We start from the raw sequence: 23,710 nt of genomic DNA on the forward strand, positions 1-23,710 counted from the left end.
GTGGACTGGTCATTTATGAGGGAAACCCTAAATAAATTTGAAATACCAACACAATTTATAAATCGCCCACCCTCTTTATCCTAGTCATGGAAACACTATTACAAACTTTTAGATCAACATAGGACACAAAGGGTCTAAAAGTTGGAAACACCACCCACCTTAGCGCAGCATTTGTGGATGATTTACTTTTGATGCTGACAGACCCAAGTACAGCCTTCCCGCAGATAATAAAAATACTGCACGAATTCAGACAAGTATCTAATTTCAAAATCAGAGGCCCCCTCAAAAACAATATCATCTCTTAAAAAGAATTACCCCTTTAAATGGCAAACTTCTAAACTGAAATATTTGGGAATATACATAACTACGCATTGCACTTCCTTATTTAATGAAAATTATATCCCTCTGTTAAAGCAAATAACAAACATGTTAAACTCATTAGCTCTACCATATATCTCATGGTTGGGATGGAAAAATCTACTTCAGACATTCATAATGCCCAAACTTCTATACCTTTTACAAACACTACCCATAGAAGTCCCTAAATCATATTTCAATAAGTTACAATCCCTGTATACAATTTTCCTGTGGAAAGGCAAGAAAGCCCGAGAGTCCCTTATGATAGAGAGAGAATGGAGGCTTTAATCTCCCAGATGCTTTAATTAACCATAGAGCAATACATCTAAAAAGGTGGATTCAGCTCCACAACCAGAAACTAATGAACCCAAGCTTGGAAATAGAACTAAGCATCTTGAACATCGCACAAAAAGCACAATTATGGAGCATTAAAGCAGCGGGAGTTTGTAAAAATTTACTCACAAAAAGGGACAATAACAACAATACAAGCGCTTTGCTCAGAGTTCCATCTACTAGGCACACCACCTGCACTATTGCCAAGCAACCTGATACCTATTTTAATAAACCCAAATAAGGAGACCCACTCAGCTACCTTATGGGCACAATGGGCAAAGACTCCACTGAGGATGTTTCATAATTAAACAATCCAACAATTGATAGACATAGATCAATACCAGTTGCCAGTACTCAACTTCCTACAAAAGGAAGAAATCAAAGTTAACCATACACAACTGAAAATAAAATACCCTCTCAGGCAAGACCCCACTTGGCTAGAAAAATGGCTCCTAAAAGACACACTACCAAAAGGGACAATATCTCTATTGTACTCGTATATTTTATGAGTACAATAGGCCTACACATGTCATTCACTTCAACACAGATCAAACAAATACATCGTCGCTCACATGGCTTTTCTAGGTGTGTCAAAACACAAGAAAACTCATACAAACTAATGACACGATGGTATAATACACCCTCAGTACTAGTCCAAAAGAAATTAATTAAAAGTGACAACTGTTGGAGATGCGTTAATGCAGAAGGAACCTTTGGACACATCTATTGGTGTTGTCCAAAGCTCTTTAAATACTGGTCAGAGGTACAAACCCACATAAGGCAAATCACTAAGAAACAGGTAACACTAACTCCAGAGACAGTTTTGCTGTGGATACCAAATAGTACATGGGCCCCGGCCAGGAATAATTTGACCACCGATATGGTCCAAGCAGCCAAGCTTCTTATACCGTCTAAATGGTTGCAAACAGAGGCACCCAAACTTTCAGAGTGGATAAGCAGAGTAGACGATTTGTACCGCTTGGAAGAAACAGCAAGTTGGGAGACGAGAACCCATTATAAATTTATGAAAATATGGGATCATTCATGGCGTACATTCAGAAACCCTCCACCATAGAGGCAATTGATGGGAGACCCTACTCTCTCTTGTGAGTGATCCAATGATACTATAGAAATAGGGCAGACAATCCAAATATAAATGAGTTAACAGATTTAAGTAAGATAAGGAAAAGGGCATCATATAAAGGCAGCTACCAAATGAGGCAAATTAGTTGACTAGAAAATTATAACACTATCTGTTTATACATACATTTGTATATAAATAATACAAATATGTATTTGATGTATTAAACCAGTGATGGCGAACCTTTTAGAGACTGGGTGCCCAAACTACAACCAAAACACACTTACTTATTGCAAAGTGCCAACACGGCGATTTAAGTAGTAATTTATTGCTACCTGCTCTTCCACAACTTTCAATCATATTGGCTTCTTAAGGACAACAAAACAGTTGAAAGAAGAAGGCCAATTTTTGACTAATGTTATAGCATCTCCCCCTGTACAGGAAGAAATGTGGGGCATAGAGGAGCTCTAAAGATAATCCTCCCTTTCCCACGTGTTCTACCTCTTCCTGCAGTTCCAAGCAATCAAGAATGTGTTGCTTTAAAATAGAACTGAGAGCAGCATCTCTTGAGTCGACTGGGACTGCAGGATGATTCATTGAGTTCTATGTTGATGGCTTGGGTGCCCAAAAAGAGGGCTCCGAGTGCCACCTCTGGCACCCGTGCCATAGGTTCGCCATCACTGTATTAAACATTGTTAAAAAACATCTGGCGACTGAGTTACAAGGGCGTGAATCCCAATGTAAACTGACATTTCTTGTATAGCTATTTGATATATTGTTAAGTGGATTTGCAATTGTATATCAGATATCCAACAGTTACAGTATGTAAAATGGTCTTATATGTGTATACATATGTAAAATCAAATAAAAAGTTTTATACAAAAAAAAGATGCCATCATGCGTAAGTAGGTTTTATGTCCTAAATTATGAAGCTCTGTAGAGCAAGTGCTCCCCATGAGTCACTGCAGAGTGGGAGGTTCATTACAAAACATTGCATTAAGTGCTTGAATCCTTGCAAGGAGTGCCCTGTTCTACAAGGCCAATTTCATTTCTTTTCTATCTTTTATTTGGCAAGTAACTGCAAAGATGGCGATTACATAAAAGAAGGTGGATTGACGAGACTCTAGATCAGTGGTGGCGAACCTATGGCACGGGTGCCAGAGGTGGCACTCAGAGCCCTCTATATGGGCACTCTTGCCAACACCCCAGGGTAGAGTTTGCCAAACAGGACTCAAGGCCTCTTGCAGTCCCAGGCAGCCCAGGACCCTAGAAGGAAGCTACAATGATAATTCAAACTTCTTCTCCTTCTTTCTTCTGTATTGGTGTCCTGAGGGGCCTATACAATTTAAACTTGTAAAAGAGCAGGGAGTAATAAGCTACTGCTTAAATTGTCGCATTGGCACTTTGCGAAAAATAGTCAGGTTTTGGTTGTAGTTTGGGCACTCGGTGTCTAAAAGGTTTGCCATCACTGCTCTAGATGGTCAATGCTTCTCTAACAGCTGGGAGAGTATAACTCACGAATGCCCCCGCTGCTCCCACCCAGTCTGTATCTAATCCTGGTAAGTATGGTGTATGCAACCAAATGGGACACCAAAGCCCTACCTGTTCTGGGGGACTAAAGAGCACCCTAACACCTTAACCCTTTCTTTCCCTTGTGTTTTGGATATTACACCTTGGTTTGACTACAGCACAGAGGAAATCCAAGTATCTAAGACAATACCCACAATGAGGATTGATACAGAACAATTAGCACTCCAGTGCATATGCCTTCTACTTGATGCTACTGACCCTTGTCTGGTCCTTGAAAAGTGTGATTTGTCCAAAGAATCCTGAGTTGCTCCCTGATCTGGGGCGAATAGTATTCGAGGATGTTGCAGATATTTCCCCAAGTGCAGTGGAAATGTCTAACCATGTCCATGCCACATGTCTTCCGCTAGATTATACTGTTTCTTGCACTAATATGGAAATGGATGATGACAATATGATATGTTCAAAAGAGCCTGAGATGGTACCTGACCTCGGGCAATTAGGATCCAAGGTTTCTCCAGATGTTCTCCCAAGTACAGTTAAACTGTCCAATAATGTCAAATCCATATGTGGTCCTTTTGATTGTTCTGTAACTTGAACTAACCAAGCAATGTGTGATGATTGTAATGTGATATGTCCTGAGAATGACGAGGTGGTATTTAACCAGGGTGGGCCAGAACTCATAGCTGACCCATTGACACCTTTTGTGGATAGCTTGCAGCTCAGAGAGTGTTACAAGGGAGCTCAGTGGGGCTGTCTCTGTAACTTGTTGGTTAGCCACATGGGACTAGGAATGTAAGGCAGCCGATTACCTTTATCGACTTTTTACCATGTTTACATTGCAGGCATTAATTCACTTAACCCTTACTTCCATGGCAGCTTGACAGATGCACTTGCACTTTATATGTGTCTTTTCATTGTTTAGGGGTGGTTTTGGGTGGATACCACCCATTCAGGAGGTGTCTTGTTTTTGCACCGACCATAGTGCATAACATGGTAGACAATTGTATGTACTTTGGTACAGTTTTAATTGATTTTATATGCATGTTTGTGTTCAGTGTTGAATATTAATAAAATTTGTTATGTTTTTTAAATCAAATCATGTCAGTGACACGCTACTTTTTTCTCTGATTCCTTATATTGCGTGTATTGTCTCACCAGTGGGACACCATGGAAATGATCTTGCGAAATGATCTGTAACCAATAAGCATTGTGCCTTTGTATATTAAATTGCCCTTCTATTATTCTTTGTAGCTGTATGTCCTTATACCTTTGGAGAGGTGCATTAATGGGTTGTTTGTCTGTGTGTGTGATGTGTAGAGTCAGGGGTTATGGTGCGTGTTGTTTTTCCTGTAAAAATTGTATGCTGGGTGCTAGGGGAGAAAAATTTAGTGTAAAGATTGCATAGTAAGGTGGGGTTGTATGTACTACATTGTGACGTTTTCTGGCCTAAGCGTGATTTCACTCGAGTGGAAGGTTCTTTACACCATATCATCCAATAGAAATGTTTATTGACATGATTCATGAATTACCAGAAATAGCCATAGATAAAAACAAAAGAAAGATTTACCAAGTAAGATATTATCTAACGAGAATTGAAAAAGATGTGGCAGTATGTACACTGTTGGATATCAATGAAATCATAATAAAGCCAGATAATAAAAGTAGATCCATAGTGATCTTGGACAAAACCACCTATAAGAAATAAATTGTTTGTCAACTATTCAACATAGATACTTATGAAAGGCAAACAAGTCACTCCATGGTGGAATTCCAAAAATGAATGAACAGATCTTATAACTAAATATGTGTTGAGCAATACTATTGATGATAAACTGAGGAAGAAGTCACCAGTGATTTCAATATTTTATGTACTGATTTAAGTCCATGAAACGTCAATTAATTCACTAGGATTGACCCATTGTCTCAGTAGGCTCAGTATTACCACCTTTAACCCCTTAGCACTCTGCGCCGTAGCTGTACTGCGCTGAGTCCCGCGATACCGACGATACCGATTCAGCGCTGCATAGCAGCCGAACCGGCATCGGTAGCCGCGGGATTTCAAAGGTAATCTACCGTTGACATCCCCGGCTAACACCCGCAGTCAGAGTGGGTGCGGCATTTAACATGCCTTCCGGGGTCTTCACCCCACGATCGCCCCCCCGCGCCGTTTTCGGGGGGGCTGATCGCTGTTTTGGCACCTCTGGGGTCCGATCGGGACCCCAGAGAAGCCTGAAGGTGGTGCCTTTAAGATGGTGTCTGTGACGTCATCTTAAAGGCAAAGTGTCAGCCTATGCTTCTGCATAGGCTGGCACTGCTAATACCCTCCAATACATGAGTATTGCAGAGTATTATAATGAACAAGCAATCAGATGATTGCTTGTTCATATCCCATGGTGGATCAAGTAAAAAATGTAAAAAAAAATGTTTTTCAATAAAAAATAACTTTATAAATCACTAAAAATGCCCATAAGCCCCAAAACATATAAAGAGACATATAACGCTCAAAAAAGTCTAAATCATAATGCAAACTCCACATATATAGTATCACCGCGTCCGTAACAATCCATAGAATAAAACTAAATAACTATTGAACCCATATGATGAACGCCGTAAAAAAAATTTAAAAACCCGCCCAAAATTATGATTTTTACCTATTATATCCCACAAAAAATGCAATAAAAAGTGATCAACAAAACATATGTACTCCAGAGAGTCCAAAGAACAACATGTCCCGCAAAAAACAAGCCATAATCCAGCTCTGTAGCCAAAAACGTAACAATGTTATGCCACTTGGAAGAAGGTGATGCAAAAATGATAGATTTTTCCCCACATTAGGGTTTTATTTGGCAAATTTAGTAAAACATAAGAAAAAATATTCATGTCTGGTATCCCCGTAATCGTATCAACCCATAGAATAAAGATAACAGGATTATTAGGATATACGGTGAACAAGAAAAAAAAAAAGTAAAAAATCCAGTACAGAATTGATGCTTTTCTACTCATGACCTCAAAAAAAGTTCCTAAATTTTCAACAATAGGTGATACCAACCCCAAAATGGTAACACTGGAAAAAGCATCTCATCGCACAAAAAAAATGCCGTCACATGGCCCAAATAACGGAAAAGCGAAAATTTTATAGCCTTCAAAAGGGGGCAACGAGAAATCTAAAATCCTGGCAGCTGCAGGGTGCTCCTTCCCTTCTGATCCTCACTGTGCCCCCATAACACAAGTAATGTCCACATGTGGGGGGTCGCTGCACTCAGGAGAAATTGTAGAACAAATTTTATGGTGGGTTTTCTCTTTTTATCTTTTGGAAATGTGTAAATTTTAGGGCTAAATGAACGTATAACCGACAAAATATGACCATTCTAAATTCCACCGCCATTTTGATTCAATTACTATGAAGATCTCAAGGGGTTAACAATCTTTGTAAATGCTGTTTCTGATAGTTTGTGGGGTGCAGATTTGAAAATGGGTTGGTTATATAGGGGGTTTTTGATGCTAAATATGTAAAATTTAATTTCAAACAGTACTTATCCCCAAAATAGTCAATTCCGAAAATACGGAAAATCGCTATTCGATTTGTAGGCCGTGTGACGTCAAAATAAATTATCCAAACATTTCAAAAATTATGAAAATGTAAAGTAGACAAATGGGAAATGTTATTCGGCAAGGTGGTAAATCGATCTGCCTGAAAACGCGGTGATTTTGAATTTCGAAAATGGGAAATTTTTCTAAAAATTCATCATTTTTTTCCTTTTTTTGTAAATAAACGCAAAACTTATCAGCCAAAATTTACCACTAAAATGAAGTACAACATGTGGGGAAAAAACAATCTCAGGATCGCTTTGATAAGTAAAAGTGTTCAAAAGTTATAACCATATAAAGAGACGCAGGTCAGAATCCAAAAAATGGGACTGAGCCTTAAGCTGTAAAATGGCTGCGTCCTTAAGGGGTTAACAATTACACAAGAGAAGCTTTTGACTCCCATCACAGAATACAGTAGATGCCACTTCAGCAAAGATTTCTTGAGAACCATAATTAACATTAAAGAGATACCATAAAATAGTTGTCTAGTAGTAAGATTATATGCCTCAATTGAACATGGGATAGGAGTTAAAAGAAATGTAATGGTTGTTAAAAAAAACAATGAGGATGATTTACCTTTAGGCTGAGACTTTTTTGGATTCTTTTTAGACTTGTTTAATTTATCCTAGAGGTTGATATATTTGGCATTTGAGAGTTTTGACTGCCATTTTATTGCATCCATCTGCTTGTGTCTGCATTTTTTCAGGGAAAAAACAATATCCAACACTGAAAAAAAAAGGTCATGGCGAACTTTGCTGGGCAGAAAGTTTTTGCACAAATATTCAAAGGAGCCAAAAAGACACAATAATAAGAGAAAAAACTAAGATACATCACCCCCAGTAAGAACACAACAAATCAAACCATATGCAGATGAATTTATGACCCTTTTTGAAGACCATTATGTTTATCAATACCCACAGTTCAAAGAAACAGTGAGGGTGTGAAAAAGATTTAATGACGTTGGGGCACATTTATTTACCCGGTCCAGTCTCGATCCTGCAGCGCGTTGTCCGACGAGGATTCGGGTCTGCCGGCCTTCACTAACATTGTGCACCCGATATCCAGCAGATGTCTCTGCTGCGCCGAGGTCCGCTGGAGTTCACCTTCTTCTTCCTGGTGCATGTAAGTGCGTGATCTTGCAACACAAATCACTTTTTAAATTTTGCGGTTTTTCCGAATCCATCAGGTTGTCCGATGGCCATGCTTCCCCGTTTTCTGTCGCGTGAAAGCCGGCCAAAGAGTGATATTTTTTTCAATAATTATAGAGACATATAGAGTCATTACAAACAGATTGCACTTTTTCAAGTGTTTATTTATGTTAATACTGATGATTATGGCTTGTAGCCATGAAAAACCAAAAGGTCACTTTTCAGAAATTATGATAATTACCCCAAAACAACTGCAATCGTTTCCTTAGTATGATTCAATAGGCCACACAGCTAGTCATTGACACACTCCTTAAGCAGGTTAAAGGGGTATTCTCGTCTGGGCACTCACATTCTGTTTCATTAATCTGCCATATGTAAACATTTCTTCAATTAGATGTTATTAAAAAAAATGTTCCTGTGTGAAGATAATTTCTCATAAATATAGTCATGTTGTCCCTTAAAAACCAGACTGACTCCTCGGATACGGCCATCTCTGCTGGAGAGATTGCACAAAGAAACAAAAGGTTATTGTATATAAAATATCCGGGAGTTACTGCATGACCCACAACCGTCCTGAGGTAATGATTGCTGAATCCTGGTGGTCCGGCAGGACTCTATAGCGCAAGTCTGGCCACCGCTGCCGGAGTGTGATGTGGTCGTATCCGAGGAAGCTATCTGGTTTCTAAGGGACAACATGACTACATTTATGAGAAATTATCTTCACACAGGGACATTTTTTTTATTAATATCCAATTGAAGAAATGTTCACATATGGCAAAGGAATTAAATTAAATGTAAATGCCCAGATGGGAACACCCCTTTAAGCCACATCAAAGTATTTAATTAAAAGTTGAGTGGAAGAAAAAAGTGTGGTAGAAAACAGCTACACAAGCAATAACTGCAGCCTTGATAGGATTGTTAAGAAAAGACCATTACATTTTTTTTGGGGGGAGATTCACAAGGAGTGGGCTGCTTGAGGTCTAGTGTGAAGTTTTCACAATCAGTTTAAGTAGCCACATTGTTTACTGATGTAGGTCCAATGTGCTCTATCAAGATCAAATTCAGCATAGCCTTCCACCAGGAATTTTTATAGCACTTTATGCTACCCTATGCGGACAAACTTGCTGAAGATGTAACTTCCAGCAAAACTTGTCACCTGTCTAAACTGCCAAAAGTAAAAGTATCTGGTTTAATAACCACAATATCACTGTGTTTTTTTGGCCATCAAATTTTTCTGACCTTAACCCCATAGAAAATATGTGGGTTATTGTCAAAAGAAAGATGAGAGACGCCAGTCCCAATAATGTAGACGAGTTGAAAGTGCTGTTCATGGATGTGCAACCTCGACATCCATGAACCTCTGAGGTGCTATCAACTGATTATTGCCAAGCTAGGACACCATCCTTCAATTAGAGTATCAGGTGATAAAAGTTATGGAACCTCCAACATATGATGGAGATATAAAATCCCAAAAATGATTATATACACCGGACAAATGCTAAGGGAGCCGAAAGTTGTCCTGATTTACTTAAATTTAAGAATAAAAATAATGCAACCTCGAGTTCCCGGGATAGGTCAAGTTCACAATATTGTCTCTTAATCCGCATAAGGAAACTTGAGTGCTGACCCGTTAATGTGTGTTGCTATGGTAGTGTCAATAAACGGAATATTCTGGGAAATGACAACAATATAATGTATTACATCTAGATCTGCCAACTTTTTAAAGATTCAAAGGTAGTGAAATAATAACATTTAAGTGGTTGCGTTGGATGCTTGATTTGTTATATTTGTTTATATCCCCACAGGCTATTTTCAACATGGCATAATGTACTCCCTGGAAAGCTGTAATTTAAAATGTCAGAATGGGAGTGTTGTGTGAATGTTTGAAAGTTTTTTAGAAATATTAATGAAACAGTATAGAATGACTAATATAAACCCACAAATACAGTTTTGAATACGCAATACTCTTTCATATAAAGATATACAAGTTTTAATGTATACAGTACCTTTGGCCAAAGTACACTGGAGGTCATTTATCTTAGGATATTCTTTTTTTCTCTTACACGTGTGACTTGTGTGGGGGCATTTGCATATTTATACTTAAATTTGCAACTTTTTCACCTGCCAATTAAAGTTGCAAAGGGCCAGAATTTTTCAGTGTTGCATTCGAAATAACTTTAAAATACAGATGTGGACATTTGAAAAATTCACATACCCGTGGTTGGTGCTGGCAACAACGATGGGTGTTTAAAAGTCTGTGACTGGTGTGCAATACTGTCTTGGATGGGACTTTTACAAATGTGATGTCATGACAGTCTCTGATCTGAACAGATCTGTAACTATCTGTCAGTGACAGACCTATATGGATGAGAAGTAAAATGATTACAGACTGCAATGTAGTAGTATAGAAGGAGAGATCAGACCCTCTTAGGTCAAATGAAATCATAAACGTTTGTGAAATGTTGTTCTAGGACTATATCTTAAATGTATTTTTATTTTATTACAATTGGTGTGGTAATAAAATGCACGTTGTACTACACATTCACTAATTGTTTGGCAAAATTGCTAGAACTACTATATGCAGGATCCTTGCATTTCAAAGTTAAATAACATTTATAAGAATTCAGACTAACAACTAAAATTAGAGCCATAATGAAGATATACACAATGGGGGATATGATTCTTTATTTCTGATTGTATTTTTCTTTCTTTGGGGCACATTTACTAAGAGTAGTGCAAACTGAACTATGTGCAGTTTGTCTGGGTAGTGTGCGGGGTGCACCAGATTCAGGATTTCAGGCGCCCATTCTTCATGAATCTGGAACTCCCTGCAATGCCTGATAGAGTGCACCAACTTTTTTGGTGCACCTTTAACATATGGCGTGCAACACAATTCTGTCAGACTTTGCATGATTAATCTGGCGCATGGTCGAATAGAGCACCGGAACGCCCCCTAATTTGTGGCGTAAGATGACTAGTGCAGCTGTGCCACGAAAGGGTAGCATAGGTCACAATTGTGATGCCGGCAATTCTAAAATACCTGTGCAAGCAGTTTTCACCTAAAATAACGTGCAAAGTCTGCCGGAAAATTGGCGCACAGCCCTTAGTAAATGTGCCCCTTTGTGTTTTTGCGACTTTTCTCTGAGACTTTTGCTATCATTTCTCAAGTACATCTTTGTCTGCACTTTTTGTGCTTACTTTTGCTAATTTTTAGGCACAAATCTACACCTGTTCCAGGGCAGGGGCAGAGGAAGGGTTGACATGCTTTAAGGCTGCATTCACATGTGGTGTTTACACTGCATTTTGAAACACAATACAACATCTGAGGAAGGAAGATTTTGCCTATTTACATTGCAGTTAACATTAACATCTACAAATGCAACTGTTAACACAGTGCATTAAAACGGTGTTAACAAAAACACATATGTTAACTCAATGTTAACACATGTGTTAATACTGTGTTCACATTGCATTTACTCTTGTAAATTATATTATATCTTCATTTGAATCATATTTATACTTTAAAGAACATTGTGTAAATGTTCATTTTAGCTCTAACTTTAATTATAATTGTCAGTCTGGTTTGTTATACATTTTATTTACCTATGTGATACAATGGTCCATCATATAGTTAATGCCATATATGTTTCATCCATATGATCTTATCTGCGTTTTAGCTCTGTTTGCAGTTTTAACAATTAAATACTGTTGTACCAAACAATTAGTACATGGGTAGTACAATATGCATTTTATTACCACACCAAGAATTTATTTTTCATTTTGTTAGCAAATTGAAGCAAGTGAAGCTTAAATGCTCTACAAACCCATTAATTAATTCTGTGAGGGTTTTAGTTTTCAAAATTGGGTCACTTTTTATGGGGTTCCTTTCTGTGGAATCTCAGGTGGTCTCTAAATGTGGCAAACTATAACAACAGAAATCTGTACCAGCAAAATGTGCCCTCCAATTGACACTCACTCCCGCTGTGCGCCTCTACAAAACATTTTTAAGAAACTATGGGGTGCATTTTAATTTTGAAATACTTGGAAAAAATGGAGGCCAAAGTAACACTGTTTTAGAAAAAAAATTTTACTCACTTGCATGGGTCAATGTTACTTCTTACTTTGAAATACCTGTGGCGTTGGAATGCTTACTAAACCACTTGAATGTTTTTTGAGTTGTGTAGTTTCCAAAACAGGGGTTTTAACAGTTCTGGTTTTCAGAACCTGTCCATGAACAGTCATCTTGCTAAGACCTTATGATAGTATTCATGAATATATGATCAAGGCGATTGTACATAGATGGATAAAGATCACATGGCCCTCTATCTGCAGCTATTTATTGATCAGGAATGTCTGGCTGATGAGGTAAAAGAAAGGAGGCTTCACTCTCGAGAAAGTGGCTCAGAAATTTTGATAGATGTAAATTGTAAAATGATCCTGCCTCTCGCACTTACACACACATTACAAAATCATGAGATAAGATAAGAATATTTATTTAAGGAGGAGATTACTTCACATAAGTTAAGCAAAGGGCAAGTAATATATATATATATATATATATATACATATTATATATATTGCTATTGAGACTGTCATTAGACAAAGGGATACATTCTTAGAACTATAGAACTTATATACTCGAGTATAAGCCTAGTTTTTCGGCACAAAATTTGTGCTCAAAAACCCTAACTCGGCTTATACTCGAGTCAACTAAAAAAATAAAGACAAAACTCACCTTTCTGACGTCACCAGTAGGTCCTCTTCTGTCTGAGACAGTCTGAGACAGAAGAGGACCTATGGGGGACATCGGAAAGATGAGTACAGTGTTATTTTTTTTCCTACTACAGGGGTTGGGCAGGCTGTATGCTACAGGGGCTGGCAGACTATATACTGGGAGGCTGTAACCAATGCATTTCCCACCCTCGGCTTATACTCGAGTCAATAGGTTTTCTCAGTTTTTTGTGTTGAAATTAGGGGTCTCGGCTTATACTCGGGTCGGCTTATACTCGAGTATATACGGTATTTCTAATGCGTAACAAGCCTAATGTATCTGTAGTATGTCATTGGTACTATAGACTGGCCTGGCTGTTCCACAGACCTGAATCCAATTGGAGACATCGGGGGTCATTTACTAAGGGCCCAAATATCCGGAAAAAACACTCCATTTTTTTTTTTAAAAAGTGTTGCTTGATACACTCTTATACTACTAAGGCCCACATCCTTGTGTTGTTACATTTCCAGCTAAGTGCAAATAATTAAGAATAGATCCAACTCAGGAAGGTCTAGCAGTTTATTTTAAACCAACTCAATAGGAAGTCATCATGTGTTATTTTCATTTCCACTTGCAAACGTATGCTGGTACGCTATTTTAGGAAAAACATTGTTAACACAAACTTGGAATTTGTTTTGGTGAAATTCAAACTTTTCTTAAGTTTGACGAATTCTTCTTTAAAATGATCATCTCTATTAGGCATAAATCTGAAAATATTTTCTCATTTCTATAAAACAACATTGTGGATAGTAAGACCTTTGAAATTCAGCAGCTTGAGATGCTCATCCCATACTCCCATCCCATGCACAAAAATATTATTTTACTAATGTGTGTATTGCTTGTATTAGCTGTTGTAAACAGTTTTGGCTATTACTTGTAAGACAACAACATCCACTATGAAATAGCATAATCATACACATTTAAACTCCTCCCGATTTTACTTTTCCATTTTTTACTTCCCTTATGTAAAAATCCAAAACCATTTTATTTTTCCATGTATTAGCTTTATAATGGATTTTTTTCTGCAGAACCAATTTTACTTCCTAGTGACAGTATTTTATATTTCATTCCATATACTGGGAAGCAGAAAAAGAAATGCAGAGAACTTGATGAAAAAACGCTCATATGCCATTTTCTAGTGGACTCCGTTTTTATGGCTTTCACGCTGCGCTCCAAATGACATCCACTTTTTTCTTTGGGTCGGTGCGATTACATGGATACAAAATTTATATAGGATCTTAGGAAAATAGTTTCAATTGAGCATGTTAGAAAAGGAGCCACAGGTATATCTAAGTATCTGGTCCTCAACATTGGCATCTCTGTATACAAATAAATCTGTGATCTTCTGGGTTGCTTGCATTGAAATAGTCTATTTTCTACTTTGACTATTACTGACCAGAAAACAAGAGAAGAATACTTGCCGTTGTATCCTATTTATCTCTCTAGTGGCTTGTAAAGTCTTAGTGTATTTAGCAGAAAATCATGAATTTTGCAGGCAATATATCACTTCATAACACTGGAAATAATTTCTTCTTGTTGTGAAAAGTTGATATGAACAGATCTTCACACTTTTTTGGCTGCATATGCCAGAACTGTTCTGAAAATAGGTATCTAGGGAATATGAAGCTTGGCAAGATTTTCATAAAATGATTTGCATGGATCGTTTTATGAAGATTTCCTACTTTCAATTTACACCGAATAGCATCTTTCATATATGTCACGCTTCTGCATGAAATGCATTTGCTGTAGCTTGGGAAGCTTTTGTGCTGGCTGGATGTGTTTTAAGTGCACAAATTTATGAAACATGGCCAAATAAATCAAAGATCCGGAGGGGTGAATGCACAGGGGAGCTGTTGAGAATAAATATATGTATTTATAAAACTTGATAACTCAGCATCTTGCAAACACAGTCTACTTATTAATTCAGTGTTCCTCGGTGAAGTTTGCTTCTTTGTAACATAATGATAACACTATTGTTGTAATACACCTGACATGTCAAGAAATAATAAAAAATAAAAAGATATATACTGTACTATACTTCAGAGTAACGAAATACATTAATGAATTTCTACAAATTGATCCAAATTATAGCTCATAACAATAGCACATAAATAGGATAAAGTCTTGTTCTACATTTTAGTACCATGTATTTGTTCTCTTTAAGTGAGGTTTGGTTTTAAAATGAATTACATAGCATCAATGGAGGTAATTATGTGAAATATTCAACACATACCTCTTACTTCAAATACTGTTTAGATTGTGATCGCAATAAACTATTATGCCATTGATTTCCTGTATGGTCCAAATTCAGGGTTAAAAAGATCAGAGGAAAAAATACACACTGAGATCAGTAGTGCTCTCAAAATATTTCTATGGTTTGCACCATGTCTAGTTGTGATTGCAGTGTTTGCTGGACAGGTTTGTGACACAGACACTGTCACTGCACTGTAGTACTGTTTACGGTTTTAGATCAAATTTGTATCTTGTATCATAGCAGCATGTCAGTACAGACATATTACTTCATACTTCCCCAAAAAGGGCAATGATTTACTATTACTGACTGACCCTATCTCCAGTAGCATCCTCTCCCTAGCTTTGCCCTGACCAGATGAGAATATAGATTGGTCCTGAGACTAGCTCTGCACTTTAGGAATAAACAGATCCAGTGAACACAGAAACTGCAATAAAGAAATACATGGATGCACTTTGTAAGTTTGCTGCAAATGGTACTGTAAGGTATCAATGTATGATGCAAATAGTACTTAAACTGGTCCTTTAACAAATCGCTGCTGCTTTGTCATTTAGGTCCGGGTTGTGAGTGCAAAAGCTGTCGTGTTCTCTCACAGCTGTTGCCAAGAATTTATTATATTATTTATATTGCCATTGCTCTACATTGGTCTATAGCTTTTCTATCTGTGATTTTAATCTGATATTTCTTTCAAAATAGTTGCTTTGCTAAAGCAGAAAATTACAAAAAGATCAGATGGAGATCTTAACTTTTTCTTACAGTGAATGATTTCCTTAGAGGCTCGGCAAAGAAGGGAGGACGGAAGAGCAAGGGAGATTACTGTAGTGTACATACAAAGTACATTGTAAGTGCATGAATAAATTGCTGACTTTTGAAGCCTCACAGTTACATAAACATACAGAGGTCCTTTCTAGAGACACACAGTAAACGTACGGGGTTTATATTAAATTCTACTTGATTCATCAGAAAGCAATTGCTAGGATTAAAAAGGAGGATAACTTTATAGTCAGTGCTAAAAATATTTTCAGATGGAGTTCAAATAATTCTTTTAAAATTTAGAAATTGTCAAAACTATACAGATTTAGCATATGGCTAAATAAATAATTAATCATTTATACCAAAAGATAATCATTTTTAGTCACTTTTTCACATACAGTTGTGAAGCCTGAGTTAATTTTGACAGGTCATACAGTGGTTACAGAAAGTATTCAGACTCCAGTGGCGTAACAGCTGCTACAGGGCCCGTGCTGCACAGGGGCCCGGGATGGACAGCGATACCAAAATGTATTAGTGCCCTTCTCTCCCTGCTAACAGCAGAGCAGTAACGGGACCCTGCCTGCTGTGCTGAATGCAGAGCTGCCCACCTGTGCTGGCCAAGACTCTCCCACGCGTCACAAACTCATGGCCCGCCCGCCGGTGCATCCTCTTCCCTCTCTCCCTCCCTTCCTCTTCATCCTCCCTCTCTGCGGCTCGAACATCTTCGCTCCTGCCCACCGGCACGTTTGTCCCACCTGCTGGCTGGCACTTCCTCCTGCCCGCTGGCACTGCCTTCTGACCACGGTCACGTTCCTCCCACCGGCTGGCACTTCCTCCCACCCGCCAGCTGGCACATCCAACTCCACTCTCCCAGCCCAAAGTACAGCGCCCACAGGAGTACACAGCCTACTGATCATGAAGAAGGCAAGACCAGCCCACCAGGACCAAAAAAGCAAGTAAAGTTAGCTGTTTTCATATATATTTATTTATAGGAAAAAGAAAACTCAAGCCAGGCTTGAAAAAGGCTTCGGATGAGGCTGAAACGTAGCAGCTTGGGAACTATTTTGGAGTGTCGCCTATTTTTCTAATTTTCTATATTTATTTATATATGTGTGTATATTTTGTGTATTAATATGCATATATGTGTATATGGTCTGTATGGATATGCATGTATGTGTTTATGGTGTGTATGGATGGCCATAAGTTTTGAGAATGACACAAATATTATATTTTCCCATGATCTGTTGCCCTCTAGTTTTAATGTGTGTTTGTCAGATGTTTTTATCACATACAGAAATACAAGTGCAATCATATTATAAGTAACATGAGCTTTTATTGACAGAATGAGTTAATGCAGCAAGTCTATATTTGTAGTGTTGACCCTTCTTCTTCAGGACCTCTGCAATTCTCCCTGGCAGCTCTCAATCAACTTCTGGACCAAATCTTGACTGATAGCAGTCCATTCTTGCACAATCAATGCTTGCATTTTGTCACAATTTCTTGGTTTTTGTTTGTCCACCCGTCTATTGATGATTGACTACAGTGCTCAAAGGTATTAAGATCTGCGGAGTTTCCAGGCCATGAACCCAAAATCTCTATGTTTTGTTCCCTGAACCATTTAGTTATCACCTTTGCTTAATTGCAAGGTGCTCCATTATGCTGGAAAAGGCATTGTTGATCACCAAACTGCTCTTGGACGGTTGGGAGAAGTTGCTCTTGGAGGACATTCTGGTACCATTCTTAATTCATGGATGTGTTTTTAGCCAAGACTGTGAGAGAGTCGATTCTCTTGGCTGATAAGCAACCCCACACATGAATGGTTGCAGGATGCTTTACAGTTGGCATGAGACAAGACTGATGGTATCGCTCACCTTGTCTTCTCCGAACAAACTGTTTTCCAGATGTTCCAAACAATCGTAAGGGGATTCATCAGAGAAAATGACTTTACCCCAGTCCTCAGCAGTCCACTCCCTGTACCTTTTGCAGAATATCTCTGAACCGCTGGTACCCCAACCTGAAGCTGAAACACTTTTAAGAGACGGCCCTGGCACTTTCTGGTCCTTCTTGGGCGCCCTGGAGGCTTTTTGGCAACAATGGAACCTCTGTCCTTGAATTCCTTGATAATGTGAAAGATTGTTGACTGAGGTGCAATCTAGATAGCTGTGATTCTCTTCCCTGTTAGGCCAGTTTTGTGCAGTGCAACGATGACTGCACATGTTTCTTTAGGGATAACCATGGTTAACAGAAGAGAAACAATGATGCCAAGCACCAGTCTCCTTTTAAAATGTCCAGTGGTGTGATTATTACTTAATCATGAGAGATTGATCTCCAGCCCTGTCCTCATCAACACCCACACCTGTGGTAATGGAGCAATCACTGAAACAATGTTAGCTGCTCCTTTTAAGGCAGGCCTGCAATAAAGTTGAAATGTGTTTTTTTCACATTCATTTTCTAGGCAAATATTGACTTTGCAATTAATTGCTGTTAAGCTGTTCACTCTTTATTAAATTTTGGATTATATGCAAATTGCCATGATAAAACCTGATGCAGTAGACTTTGTAAAAATGAACATTTGTATCATTCTCAAAACTTTTGGCCATGAATGTATATATGTGTATGGATATGTATATATGTGTATATGGTGTGTGTGTAGATGTGTATATAGTGTGTATGGATATATGTATATGATGTGTATGGATATGTGTATATGGTTTGTATGGATATGTGTATATGGTGTGTATGGATATGTGTATATGTGTATATGGTGTGCCTGGATATGTGTATATTTGTATATTGTGTGTATGGATATGTGTATATTTGCTGTATGTATATGCAGTGTGTATATGCTGTATATACTGTTTGTATATGTGTATATGCTCTATGCATGCACAGTATGTGTGTAGATGCTGCATATAGTGCATGTATGTGTATATATTCTGTATGTATATGCAGTATTGGCTACGTAGAAGCCCTGAAATAATCTCAAATTCTAGCTTATAGCTAGCTCTTGCAATTATTTACCCTACTCCCTCCTTCACGCCAGTGGGGTGCGACCAACAAGAATTTGCCGGTTGTGTTTATTTCTACACCAGGCCCTGCCCAGGACCTCACCTCTTTATGTAATTGGCTGAGCCGCAGTAGCAGCGGGGCTGTCATAAGCTGGCGAATGGAAACTGCCATATGATAAATGACCCTCTATGTGTGTATATAGTGTGTTAAATACTACATGTATGTGTATAAACGGTGATTGTATACTGAATATATTAGTATATATACACTATATGTATGAATACAGTAGCTGTGCAAATTTGATGTGTATATACAGTATGTGTGTATAAATGTATGGATGTGTAAATACTGTATGTGTATATATTCTGTAAGATTTTTTATATACTGTATGTATTGGTGTATAAATGAATACATGAGTGCATAAATGCATATACCCTAAGTGTATACGAGTATATAAAAATTCATGTATGAGTTTTAAAGTATGAGTGCATAAATGTGTGTGATAGTATAAATTTGTCTTTACAAATTTGTATAATTTCCTTTTTTTATGGTGATGGGGGGTCCCATTCAGAAATCTGCTATGAGGCCAAATCTCACCTAGTTATACCCCTGTCAGACTCCCTTAAATGTTTCACTCTTTATTTCATTACAGCCAATTGGTAAGATCAAAGTATTTTTTTACTCATTAATGTAAGCTCTGTACCCCATCTTGACAGAAAAATACTTTGCTGTGACACTCATATTTAACTAACATGCTGTCCATTTCCTTCTGATCCTCATTGAGATTGTTCTACTCCTTCATTGGATTCCACCAGTCAGAGCACATGAGCATCATGAGACCTAAGGAACTGCCCAAGAAGCTCAGATATGGAATTGTGACAAAGCACTGATCTGACCATGGTTACAAAAGAATTTCTGAAGCACTCAAGGTTCCTAATAAACCAGTGGCCTCCATATTCCTTAAATGGAATGTCCAGCCAAATTAAGCAATCAAGTGAGAAGAGCCTTGGTGAGATAAATGAATAAAAACCCTACGATCACTGTGACTGAGCTCTAGAGATGCAGTAGGGAGATTGGATAAAATTTCATCAAGTCAACTATCACTGCATACCTCCACCAATTGGGGCTTTATGGCAGAATGCGCAACTGAAAGCCTCTTGCAAGACCTATAAAAACCTGCATACAGTTTGCAAAAAACATGTGAAGGACTCCAAGTCTAAGAAATAAGATTCTCTGGTATGATGTTATGAAGATTGAACTTTTTGGTGTTGAGTACAGAGATATTCTGGATGAAAACCCAGTCTGGACCTCAGACTGGGATGAAGGTTCACCTTCCAACAAGAAAATAACCCTCAGCACACAGATAAAAAAACAAAGCAGTGGCTTCAGAACAACTCTGACCATTCCGGACTGGCCCAGCCAGCACCCTGAGCTAAACCCAATTGAGGATCACTGGTGAGTCTTGAAAATTGCTGTCCATCAACATTGACCTGATGGAACTGGAGATGATTTGGAGAACTCTCCCTGGGGCTCCCACCGGCGTCTACAGGATCAGTCCTGTGCAGCGCTGCATAAACTGTTTGCGCTATATAAATAAAGGAATTATTATTATTTACTAATTGATTATGATTTGCAATAAAGAATGGCAGAGGATCCTCAAATCCAGGTGTGAAAAACGTGTTGCATCATTCCAATGAAGACTCGTAGCTGTACTAGCTCAAAAGGTGCTTCTACTCAATACTGAGCAAAGGGTCTGAATACTTATGACTATATTTCAGTTTTTATTCTTTAATAAATTAGCAAAAATACCTACAGGTCTGTTTTTTTCTGTCAAGATGGGATGCAGAGTGTAAAGAAAGCAAAAAAAGAACTTCTATGATCTCACCAGATGACCGCAAAGAAACAAACAATTTAGTGAAAAATTTAAAGGAGTCTGAATACTTTCTGTACTAACTGTAATACCACTGATCCTCTACCGTTACCTCTACATAGATGGAAAAATACCGATATTGAATAAAAGCAAATAAATCAAATACATTAAAAAAAATGAATTCATAAAACTCATTAAAAAAATAATAATTCTGTACTCTGCAGACAATAAGTGATTATGGTATAATTATATTTGATAACTTATATTTTTCTTTTTAATTTCTTCTCACACAATACTTCAGTCTGTATAACATTCCCTGTAGATTGAGATTTTTTGAAGTGCACTGAGAATTCTTCTCCCTCAGACGGAGAACTTCATAACAGCACTTCCTGCTGCAACATATTTCTTCACAATTAGCCCCAAGAATTTCTTTGACTTTTGAAGCACATCTTTTGAACAGCACCTCGTTAATAAAATAATGTACAGCATCCGTGTTATAGAGTGTCCCCCGGTTATACAGAGTACATTCATTTATATGAAGCCTCCTTCCTACAATACAGAAACCCATATACATTTATATATGGGGGACCTCTGCTATCTAGCATCCCTCTACTGCTATTCAGTGTCTCCTATCATACAGCATCCCCTCCTCACCCTTTCAATACTATATGCTCTCTATACATTGTCCCCTTTGCTACAGGTCGACTCTCCTGCCTCCCCTTTACAGTGCTCCTCCCTCTATAGATCCCCTCTAAACAATCCCCCTTTATACAATGCTTTCCCAGAGACAGTGCTTCCCCTCCCCACCATTAACAGTGCTCCCCTAAGAACCGGTGCTTCCCCTTCCCTCTAGAGCAGTGATGGCGAACCTATGACACGCGTGTCAGCACTGACACGCGTAGTCATTTTTGCTGACACGCGGCCGCCCAGCGCCCGCTGTCCGCCCCCCTCTCTGTGTAATGTGCTGCCCCAGTGTAATGTGCTACCCCTATGTTAATGTCCCGCCCCCGTCCTTGTGTTTCTGTCCCTGTGCAATGTGCTTCCCCTGTGTTAATGTCCCTGTGTAATGTGCTGCCCCTGTGGTAATGTCCCGCCCCCGTCCCTGTGTTTCTGCCCCCAGCTTACCTGTCCGGCGCCGCGTTGGTCCGCCCACCTTCTGCAACTCCTCCGGCTCCTCCAGGCTGCAATGCGCGCTGCTCGTCACGTGACTGAGGCGACCTGACGTCAGGTCACGTCAGTCACGTGATCAGAGGCGCGCGGTGCAACCTGGAGGAGCCGAGCCGCCTGCAGTAAAGCTACAGGGAAGAAGACATCACTGGGTAAGTATGTAAGTTTATTATTACTGTATATACTGGCGTATAAGACTACTTTTTAACCCCTTAAAATAATGGCTACAGTGGGGGGTCGTCTTATACGCCGGATATACGGGGGCCGCACTGTGTGAGGTGTTTTTTTCCCCGTCAGCGCGCAGAGAGCCGCTTCCTGGGACCGCCGCGCATGCGCGGCAGTCCGCCTCTCACAGTCATTAGAAGAGGCTTAGTACGCGCTGACGGGGCGGCGCGCTGTATGCTAATGCAGCCGCCCTGTCACAACGGTCGGCGTCACAGAGCTGGGGGTCACAGGCGGCACTTACAGAAGCATGTCGAATCTTCATTAATATCGCAGCTTACAGTTATGATCACCAGGCACTTGCTCTCTTGTTTGTTTTGCAAAGTTTTAAGCAGACTTTTTTTCATTTGGGAGAGGGGTAGTCTTATACAGTGAGTATATACCAAATTCTATATTTTTAGGGCAGAAGTTGGGTATCGTCTTATACGCCCAGTCGTCTTATACGCCGGCATATACGGTATATTATACTTAAAGGGAGAGCGCTAGGGGTATTTTAGTAGTAAAGGGAGGGTGCTAGGGGTAATTTAGTAGTAAAGGGAGGGCACTAGGGGTATTTTAGTAGTAAAGGGAGGCCGCTAGGGGTATTTTAGTAGTAAAGGGAGGCCGCTAGGGGTATTTTAATAGCAAAGGGAGGCCGCTAGGGGTATTTTAGTAGTAAAGGGAGGCCACTAGGGGTATTTTAGTAGTAAAGGGAGGGCGCTAGGGGTATCTTAGTAGTAAAGGGAGGGCGCTAGGGGTATCTTAGTAGTAAAGGGAGGCCGCTAGGGGTATTTTAGTAGTAAAGAGAGGCCGCTAGGGTTATTTTAGTAGTAAAGGGAGGCCGCTAGGGGTATTTTAGTAGTAAAGGGAGGCCGCTAGGGGTATTTTAGTAGTAAAGGGAGGCTGCTAGGGGTATTTTAGTAGTAAAGGGAGGCCGCTAGGGGTATTTTAGTAGTAAAGACTGGACATGTTATTAATAAGGGGAGGCCGCTGCTGGACATGTTATTAATAAGGGGAGGCCGCTGCTGGACATGTTATTACAAAATTAGGTTTTTCCTAAAGGTGACACACCACCCGAGTTATGCTCGTTTTTTTGGCGAATTTTGACACACCTAGCTCAAAAGGTTGCCCATCACTGCTCTAGAGACTGTGCTTTGCCTCTCCCAGAAATAGTGCTCCCCCCAGAGGTATTGCTTCCTCTCACCCCAGAGTCATTATATTCTTCTCTTTGACACAATAATATATTTTTGATGATTTCAGGAGATGAAATCAGTAAAGTAAGACTCATGTTAGTAGCTACAGCCTGTTACTTTATTCACAAATATTCCCATTAAACATGATTTGAAAGTATTAATATTCTTTCCTCTCTTGTTATCCTTCGCTTTAAGTGCTAATTGATAAGCTTCTCTTTTCATAGATTTTCTACATGCATAAATGTGAAGTGTTTTGCTAATAAAGACCACTGGGAACCTGCTTGAATGATCTATGCCAAGAAAGCATCAGACTATCTTTGGTGTTCTACATAACTAAATGCATATATTGAAAATCACAGTAAGAATTACATGAAATTGTGATATGTTAACCTAAATTCTACACATGTGAAATGGGAAGTAGGAAAAAACCCATTAATATATATATATATATTATTGTT

This window comes from Engystomops pustulosus, chromosome 2 (genome assembly GCF_040894005.1).
Source record: "Engystomops pustulosus chromosome 2, aEngPut4.maternal, whole genome shotgun sequence".
In the NCBI taxonomy this organism is placed as follows: Eukaryota; Metazoa; Chordata; class Amphibia; order Anura; family Leptodactylidae; genus Engystomops; species Engystomops pustulosus.